The sequence below is a fragment of the Eubalaena glacialis genome, chromosome 6 (genome assembly GCF_028564815.1).
Source record: "Eubalaena glacialis isolate mEubGla1 chromosome 6, mEubGla1.1.hap2.+ XY, whole genome shotgun sequence".
Classification (NCBI taxonomy): Eukaryota; Metazoa; Chordata; class Mammalia; order Artiodactyla; family Balaenidae; genus Eubalaena; species Eubalaena glacialis.
In genome coordinates this window covers 28,144,253-28,154,319 of record NC_083721.1, presented here as the reverse complement: position 1 = coordinate 28,154,319, position 10,067 = coordinate 28,144,253, and positions in this window count along the sequence as shown.

The following is a 10,067-nucleotide window of genomic DNA, read 5'->3' as shown; positions in this document are numbered from 1 at the left end:
CCAGTAAGATTAGACTCTGCTGTCTTGAACTAATACATCTTTGGGTAGAGCAGAAAGGGAGCGTACACCTGTTGAATGACCATATTTTTCCATGGATTTTGCTAGGTGTTCTGTATAATATGTCTCATTTAATTCACATGGCAACCAGGGAATGAGGAACTACTGTACTTGTTGTAAAGGTGAAGAAACTGGGCAGAGTGAATATAAGTAACTTTCCCAAGTTCCCTCTGGTAGAAAGCAACAGAGCATAGATTTATATCTCTCTCTCTTTTACATCAAAATCTGTATTATTTGCACTCAGGTGTCTTTCCCTATATGTGTGTCTATTTCATTTTTTCATCTTTCTGACAGCAAGGACTGTATAATTTTTATCTACTAGGTAGCTGTCACATAGCTGACCACATAATGAGCCTCAAATCTGTATTTAAGTCCTTATGTAACTCAGCTGTCTTTTACAGTGTTTTTCTTATTTTACTCATTTTAAATGTGTAAATTTATAATTGGAAATGGTGTAAGCAAAAAATAATTCATACAAATAATGAAAGCTCTTTCAGAAAGTTTTGCTATAGTATTTTCAAGTTGGTTATGAACATAGAAGAGTTTCTCATGTTTCTTGAGTTTAATTTTTATTTAATATATTTTATTCTGTGCATGGCTGATAATATTTCTTAGTTTATAAGCTTTGTGTGCTCCTAAGACCTATTTTTCTCAGATCATTTGAATATTCATTGAGGAAAAATTAATCTTCAAAAAAGTACTTCAAAAACCATATCTAACTTTGAACTAAACTTAGGTGTGAATTTAGACATGCTTAAGAAAGTCAGTGTTTAATATATTACCTTGAATTTGGTATCATTTAAAAAGCAATTCATTTCTTAAAAATTTAAATGAAATAACATGTCTGAAGGTATTTTTCAGACCCAGCCTGCTCTTGTGTAGAGGGAACAAATTACAAAGAAGGTCTTTACCGAACTCATAAATATCCAGGTAACTTGTAGAATTACTGACAAGCAACTCAGAAGCTTCTCTGTAAATATTATCCATCTATTGTTTATCATTTATTCTAAGCCAAGCTCCTAAATAACTAAAAAAAAAAAAAGCTTTAAGAGATTGGATACTATTTCTTCACAAGGTCTGCATAAATTTCTTTGTAACATGTCTTATAAGACAAACAGGAGCCATCCAATATTACTTATGCTAAATGAAAAAATTTATGTTGGTTCTTTTGTCAACCATTACATATTAATTGTGTAAGATGAAGGCGCGAGCTGTAAGAAATTAAAACAGAAAACAGAAGGCTTTGTTCTTGGTCTAATGGGATTTGCACTGTAAAAAGGAGACAAGGCATTGGCTTAAACAAATGGAGATACACTTAAAACATCTCAATATAGCATAAGATAACTGTGGAGAGAGCCTTAGATGAGTTCAGTAGAGACTGCCATGATCTAGGATGGTTAGGGAAATAATTTCCAAGGAGGTACAATTTGAGAGGAGCCTTTAAAGATGGGCAGGATTTTGTTAGATGGAAAGAAGGTGACACAGAAATTTGGGTGAGAAGAAAACTGAAAATCAAATTGCAGAAGTGCCTTAGAATGATGAAAATGAAAACTTTGTTCAAATAAAAAAATTTTATTTTTTGTTTATTTTTTTCTTACCTTGCATCTATCAGTTGACCACTGTTTTTCACTAGTACAGACTACCATGTTTTGATATCTCTTCTCTTTCATCAGTTGTAAGATATAAGCTTTGAATTCTTAGACACAAGTGACCCATTCCTTTGAGGGTCTGACCACTCAACGGGATCCACTGATCTTAGCTGCTAGATGGTTGCTCACTATGAAACATCATCCTTTCAAGCTATGTCCTAATAGCATCAAAACCTTTAGCTTCTTGAGAAGCTAAAGTAGGAACGCTACAGCTCACTTCTACGCATTCTCCAGCTGTGCCTGAACAGCTTGATTTCTCATCTATTTCATGGTGAAACAGAAATATTCTCAGACATTCTTTTTTCCCTTTGAGCTACCAAGATTTTGGCCTGCCTTTTTATTGGTCATTTCCTGAAAGTGTTGGAGTATTTGACTTTCCTAAATCACTTTTCTTAGAACCAGCACATCCCGAAAATGGTCTGAGGCCTCTCCTTTGATTATTGATACGGATCACCTTGAGAGGAGTCAAAGAAGAGACTGGATTGAAACAGGAACCTGTCAGGTTCCCTGTTGCATATTTTTAATTCACACACCCACATGACTACATCCAACAGAGGTGACCTGAATTTTCTCCTTTGATGTTGCATGCCATGAATTCCCACAGCAGGTCAGGAACAAAGAGGGTATTTTAAAGCTTTTTTCTAACATTGCCCTAGCAGATACTGACTGTGTCCCAGGAACATGCTCCTGATTTTAGAATCATAAACATCAGTAGGACTGAGTTGCTTGTAGAGTGATACAGTGACTTTGATTTCTCTTGGGTGGTCAAAACACAGCATGTGTGATATTTTTACAAACTGTGGCTCACAAAGCACATAGTTCTAGAGCATTTTGTTTTCATTATGTTCGTGTCAATGGAAACAGTTGTGCTTCCTGATGTCTTACTGAGATGACCTTTTTGGTAATTTTAGGCTTCTTTCCCAAGGATACTGCATGTTGCCTGACCCTTATTCCTGAGGAAATAAGTAGGATTTGGACTGACCTGTTATGGATAATGTACTTTCTCTAAGAATGGCAGAAGGAAAAACATCAGACTAGGATGCTCTCCAGAAATAATAATGGAGAATCTCATCCTGTTTTGTAAACTCTTTGTACTTTGCTCTCTGTGTTTGGTGGGAATATTATTTTTAAAGGGCCATTATACTCTGAAAGATATAATTTTGCATTAAATTTGTTTTAGAGTTAAGGAAGATAAATAAGACTTATTAACAAGTTTATAAAATTGGCACAGGTACACCTATAGATGAAATGAAGATGGGAATGAATAACAATACTTAACTAGTGCTTCTCTTGAAGAAATATTCTGGAAGTCAGGTAAAAATAATACAAATAACTTTAGGAATGCATATTCCCTTTAAAAAAGAAACTGTTTTCTCTCTCAAGTGTGCTCTACAGATTCCCTCAAGAACTATATTTAATATCAAATTTAATAACTTGTTTAGAAATATTACACTGTATCTAATATTTCATTTCTTTATGAAGAGCAGAATGTTTTACTAAAGCATACATTTATACATTCATTCATTCATTTAATAAAGTTATATTAGTAATATAATTACTTTTGTGGAAATATTTTAAAGAAAATAGAGAACATATTCCTATTTGATTTGACATAATTCTAAACAAAGGAGAGAGGATTACGTTAAATAAGTTTAATATTTCTTTTAAAAAATAACTTATTTTATCAAATAAATATATGCACACATATTTAAAATGCAAATAAGTTTAAAGGTAAAAAAATACCTAAAGAAATAAACCATTTCGCATCAATGCAAGAAGGAAATCACTTTCAACTTCTTTAAGTTTTATTTTACTTCTGTGTTTTTTAAATAATGTGCATAGGTCTGCTTATGATTCCTCAACTTAGATCTTGTTGATTGAATTTTTACTGGTAAACATGAAAATTTAAAGTCTCTTAAAACTACAAAATTTTTTTCTCTATTCTTCCATTATAGCTACATCACCATTTTAGTTTATTTCTGGGTTTTTAAATATGAAGACTGTACAAATAGAGTTTACTTCTGAGACTGGTGATATGATATAATGATATTCCCCTCATTGTAGAATTTTTGTCTTCCCTTAGATGAGTACTTTATTTATTTTTCTTTTTTTGCCCAGTTCCTCCTCCTCCCCTCTGTCTCCCTTCCTCATTCCCGCCCTCCCTCCCTTCCTACCTTCCTTCCTTTCTTCCTTTCTTCCTTTCTTTTTTTGCTATCTTTCCCAAAGCTTCAAAATCTTTATAAAATGCTTCTCTATTCAATTTTCTAGGTAGGCAAGTTGGTTAGATCTTCTATAGCATTCAACAAGAATTTTTTCTTACTTTTTCCCTTGAAGTAATCCTTCCTGGGCCCTCTCCTCCCACTTTTATCTTGTCTAGTTGCTCTCTAAAGTATCCTGCAAAAAGATGTCATTCAGGGTTTTTTTGGCTGTCATTCTGAAATTTACTTTTTTCACTTTATGATGTTGTAGCCTCTTCTTTCTACAAATTATGTTCTCCTTTTACTAGTTTTTTTTCTTTTTTTGCTGGAGCTTATGTTCTGGTAATTTTTTTTTTAACATCTTTATTGGAGTATAATTGCTTTACAGTGGTGTGTTAGTTTCTGCTTTATAACAAAGTGAATCAGCTATACATATACATATATCCCCATATCTCCTCCCTCTTGCGTCTCCCTCCCACCCTCCCTATCTCACCCCTCTAGGTGGTCACAAAGCACCGAGCTGATCTCCCTGTGCTATGCGGCTGCTTCCCACTAGCTATCTATTTTCTGGTAATGTTTTGAAAGAGGTTCTACAGGTGATAAATATTTTACAAGCTTGTACATTGAGAAATGTCTTTATTCTACCTGATACTTCATTGAATCTCTGACTGGGAATAGAATTATAGATCTAAAATAATTTTCGCTCAGAAGTTTAAAAATATTTCTTACTACCTTCAAGCTTCTTATGCTGTTGAGAAGACCAATGTCATTTTGATCCTGATATTTTATATATCACCTACTTTTCTCACTAATAAAATTTTGAGATCTTTATTTCTGGTGTTATAGATTTTATCAGAATATGTTTTAGTGTGGGTTTTTCTTCATCCCTGGTCTTGGGACACTTGATAGATCCTTTCAATCGGGAGGCTTATGCTGCCAATTATGAGAAATTGCCTGGTATTATGTCCTTAATAATTTCTTCACTAACATTTTCTCTAATCTCCATTTCTTGTATTAACATTTATGAGTGCTGGATTATCTCCATTGACTATCTACTTTTAAAAGTCTTTTCTCCCCTCTATTTATTAATTTTTCTTTTTCAGTTTACTCTTCATTATCTTTTAACACTTTTACTAAATTTTACTTGTGATGCTCCTAGGTTAAATTAGTAATCATACTTCTTATTCTTTGCTTGTTTCTTTTATTTTTTTTCTAATTGCATCCTGTTTTGTTTCACCAAGGCAATATCTTTTCTCATGTTTGGGGACATTATTTATTATTTCTTTGAAATTTTAGTCTTCTCACTGCACATTCACTATTTCTCTGAGTTCCTTCATTCCTCTCACTTATTTTGTTTCCTGTTTTTTCCTTGATGGATTCCCAATGATGATTCTTGACTTTCTAATCATATTTTTGAAGGCGGCACTGAAAACCTAATTAGAATTTTGTGCACAGGAGGGGTGTTCGTCAGCAGGAAGGCTTCACTTTTGATCCATTAGGTTGGCAGTTAGCTTTTTTGGTGGGCAAGACACATTAACACCTGTATCTGACGTTATTTTTCTTTTGGCAGTTATTTACTCAAGAGAAGAATTCTTACTCTTTTGTTTGAGTATATAAACACCCTGGGACTTAGCTAGGGAAGATTGGTGTTCAGAGTTCTCTGTGTACTTAGACTTTCAAGTAACCTTTCAATTTTTGGTACCATGTCTCTTTGCTGCCTTTTGTGTTATAGATTAGGGCCATTCTAGTTCAATTTCTCCAGATACCTTTTCTTTCCTTTAGAAGTGAGAAGTTAGTCCTCTGATTCCTTTATAGTGGATGTGTGATCATAGATAGGTGTCTTAACTGCTCCTCTTACCGTTTTTCAAACAGTCTGTCTCTTTTCAAATCCTAGCCTCAACCCCACCTTTGACAATACCTGGATGTTTCAATGTCTGAGCTTTTCTTGAATATTATTGTGTGGGTATGTTTGTTATTTGTAATTAGGATCTGCTGTTTACCTTTGGTTTGTCTTTATTCCACTCTGTTAAATAAAATGCCACTATTCCACCCACTTTCTGCCTTTATAGATTGTGGTTTAGAGTTATAAAAGTCCCTAGTCTTAGAAAATATTTGGGTTTGTTTGGTAGACTGATAATGGCTTCCAAAAATATGTCTGTGTCCTTATTCCCAGAATCTGTGAATGTTACCTTATTGAAGAAAGAGTCTTTGCAGACGTAATTAAGTTAAGGACTTGGAGATGTGGAGACTATCCTGGATTATCCAGGTAGGCCCTAAGTGCCATCACAAGTGTTCTTATAAGAAAGAGGCAAAGGGAGATTTGACACACATAGCAGAGAAGGTGATATGAAGATAGAGGTAGAGATTGAAGTGATGTGGCTACAAGCCAGGGAATGCCAAGAAATATAGAAGCCACCAGAAGCTAGAAGAAGCAAGGAAAGGATTCTTCTGCAGAACCTACAGAGAGAACATGGCCCTACCAAAAATCTTGATTTTAGCCCAGTGAAATTGATGTTGAACTTCTGGTGTCCAGAACTGTAAGAAAATTAATTTCTGTTGTTTTCTGCCACCAAGTTTGTAGGAATTTGTTACCGCAGTCACAGGAAACAAACACCGTTTGTATTAGTTTCTTCTTCTCCTTCATGCTTTGTGATGATTATTGAAAGAAGAAAGATGTAGGAAGATATTTATTTCACCTTCTTGAAACTGGAATCCTTTAATTCTTTAAGATAGTTTTATTTCTCATAATTCTATTCCTGCCATAAGGAGTATGCTTACTTTCAGAAGCATTGGAGCTTTCCCAGTTATGGAACTTTTAACAGTGTCTTCATTTATTCCTCTCCTCTTATTACATAGTATCTCCTGTCAAATGGATATTACTCCTTTCCTTCTCTTTTCTTCCCTTCCCTTCTCTTCCCTTCCCTTCCTTCCCTTCTATTGATTATTTACTTGGTGTTGGGCATTGTGGTAAGCTTTGGAAATATAGAACCAATAAAGCAGTTTTATTGCCCTCCATGAGCTCACCAACTATTGGCATAGAAAAGGAACAAAAACAACATTTAGTTGGTGTAAGACATAAATTCAAAAACAGAAATAAAAATCAGTAACTAAAATGTGATACTGTAAGTTCTAAATTAGATATATGAGCAAAATGCTGTAGTCTCACAGACACATAGCAAATAGCTCTGCTTGACAGAGACTGAGAGGATTTATGAAGTAGAACCTGAGCAAGGTCTTAGGACATGAATTGGAGTTTTATGGAGAAATAAACAAGGAAAAAGCATCTTATAAAAAGAACTGCCTGCACATAAGGCACACACATGTTAAAGAGCATGAATTTCTTTGGATGGCAAGACATTTAATATGCCTGGAGCATAGATTAAGGGTGGGGGTGTTTAGGGTCATGAGACTATAAAGGTTGGAATCAGATTATGATAAATATATTTTTGCTATGTAAAGGAAGTTTAGATGTTTATTATTTTGGAAATGGAGAAAAAATTGGCTTAAAGCAGGAAACTGTCATGACCCATCAGGAAGAAAACTCTAGCAGTATTTTGATTATCATCTAAGTGATGAAGAGAAGCCAGGAAATGAGTTGGGGTCTCTTGTAAGAGACCAGGTGAGCAGTAGATGACAATGACCAGAGCCAAAGCAGAAGTGATGAGACAAAGACGAGAGAATGGAATGAAGAGATAATTATGAAACAAAAACGGCAGAGTGATGGCATTGTAACACTCAGTGGAAGTGGTAAGTGCAATGCTAGCTGTCACAGAGTGCAAATGGAAGCTGGGGGAGAGGGATCCAATTGAGTCTGGGCAGGTGCAGAGGAAGTGATACCTCTGTTGCGTCTTAAAAAAAAGAAGGAACAAGTTATTTGAAAAAAGAGGAATAGTGGAACAGATTGTGGCAGCAAGGCTCCCCAAACACTGGAGACAATCTGAGAAAAGGCATGGATATGAGAAACAGATTGGCTGCTGGATCACCTCTAGGTGGTGTGCCCCTTGTGGTGCAGAAAGTCTAGTGGGATGCGAGGTATGAAGGAACCAGTCAATGGAAACCTCTGGTTAATTTTCCTCATCCTTTCTTTCACTAAATGATCATTTTCACATATCTACCAGTCTTTATGCCCGGAACAGTCTTTTGTCCACTGTTTGTACTTTCTGCCTTTTAAAATATACTCAGAGGGACTTCCCTGGTGGTCCAGTGGTTAAGACTTTGCCTTCCAATGCAGGGGGTGCAGGTTCGATCCCTGGTCGGGGAGCTAAGATCCCACATGCCTCAGGGCCAAAAAACCAAAACATAAAACAGAAGCAATATTGTAAAAAATTCAATAAAGACTTTAAAAATGGTCCACATCAAAAAAAAAAAAATCTTAAAATATACTCAGAGCTTCTATCTTCAAGGATGGCCATCCCAATTCCAGGTTCTTGGGAGAAATTTGTATAGATTTGTACTCATTAAAAATTATATACCACTGTTTTATCCTTTTGTAATATACAGTTCATTAATTCAACACATACTTAGCCAGTAAAAAGGAAGAGCCAAGACATTGTCCATGGCTTCCATTGGAATTCAACAAACTAAAGTGTTCTCTTTTTGACAAGTGTTAAAAAAGACAGCACCTCATAGCAGGACTTTACAGTTCTCTATATTTACAAGTATCCTGCCACGTGGACTATTTCTTCTTGAGCTTCGTTTTCTGAAAAAAAGAAAGCAAGGAAAGAGTAAACTTTATAATGTGTAATCTGTATAATATATTCCAAAGCGCTTTAGTTCAGACCTTTCCATAACTTTTTGAGCACATGCCATAGTTAGAATCAATTTCCTTTCATTAAAAGCTTCAAAGTTAATTTAGCTAAGAATTGGGGACAAAATGACAAACATGGCAACAATTTCCCTATCTAATTAAATAGCAGTTAGGATCTGAAAAACAGCTCTTTATTGAAAGTTTTAGAACTGGAATCACAGAACTTTATCTCCCTTTGTGTTCAGTAGCCCACTGTATCCTCTTCTAATTGGAAGTTTAGGTCTGGTCACTGGGATTTAGGCTCAAAAACCTCAGGACAGTAGTATGTTGCCAAAGATTAACTCTTTAGGATTATCTAAATCAATAGTCTAAATGTTAATAACAACAACCAGAGCTTCGGGTACAGTATACCAAGGGTTTTAGAGGTTTCGTGGAAGACAATTTTTCCATGGACTGGGGATAGGGCGGTGGTTCAGGTGGTAATGCGAGCGATGGGGAGCGATGGGGAGCGACAGATGAAGCTTCGCTAGCTCGCCTGCCGCTCACCTCCTGCTGTGCGGCCCTCCAGGGTACCCCTGGTGTATAGTATTAACTTGAATTTAGCACCACTAATCCTGGCAGGCTTGCCATTCTTGGCAATATCTCCTAACCCAGAATTTCCCCTGGGTAATCCCAAATATCCTAGTCTAAAGCCTGATAGTAGTTGTAAAGAGGTGAATGTAATCTTCATGTGTTCTGTATTTTTTTTTCATAAGAGTTTCCAGATATAGTCTTTCACCCATATTAGAATTAATGTCTTGGTACTATCGGAATTTTTGACATCAAAATCTCCAAGGAAGAGAAAGACGAACCAAGAAGAGCTACAGGAAAAGATAACTTCGGGTAGGCTGGCCTTTTCACACCCCTCAAGCTGAAGCATGTTCTTCACGACCTGCGCATGAAAGTCTTGCTCTGTCTCAAAGACATTCCTCTGTAAGTGCCAAATAGAGTCTCGACTCTAGCTCTTGCCTGAACTCTGCTACCCTGCGTGAGCCCTAATATGCTAGAGCACATCTGCCTAATGCTTCTAATTTCTTTTCCCTGAACTTGCTACTGCTCTATCTTCCTAGGTCTGTTTCTGGGGCCCAGGCAGATTTAGCTGCCAAGAGCTAGAGCAATGATTTGACTGGATGGATTCTACTGACATAAGCGTGCATGGGGACTTCTCAGTATCCCATGTGTGATCCAAGACAATCTGAATAGAAGGACTGCAGTTCAGCCCTGGCCTCACAGAAGATCCTCCCCTGAGGAGCTCAGCACTTGCCCCCTATATACTTTCCCACAGAATCAGACTTTAGCTTTTACCTGTCACTAAGTAAGGCACATGACCCATCCCAATTTGTCCCAATCTGTGACTTTTCTCCATTTTCCTGTAGT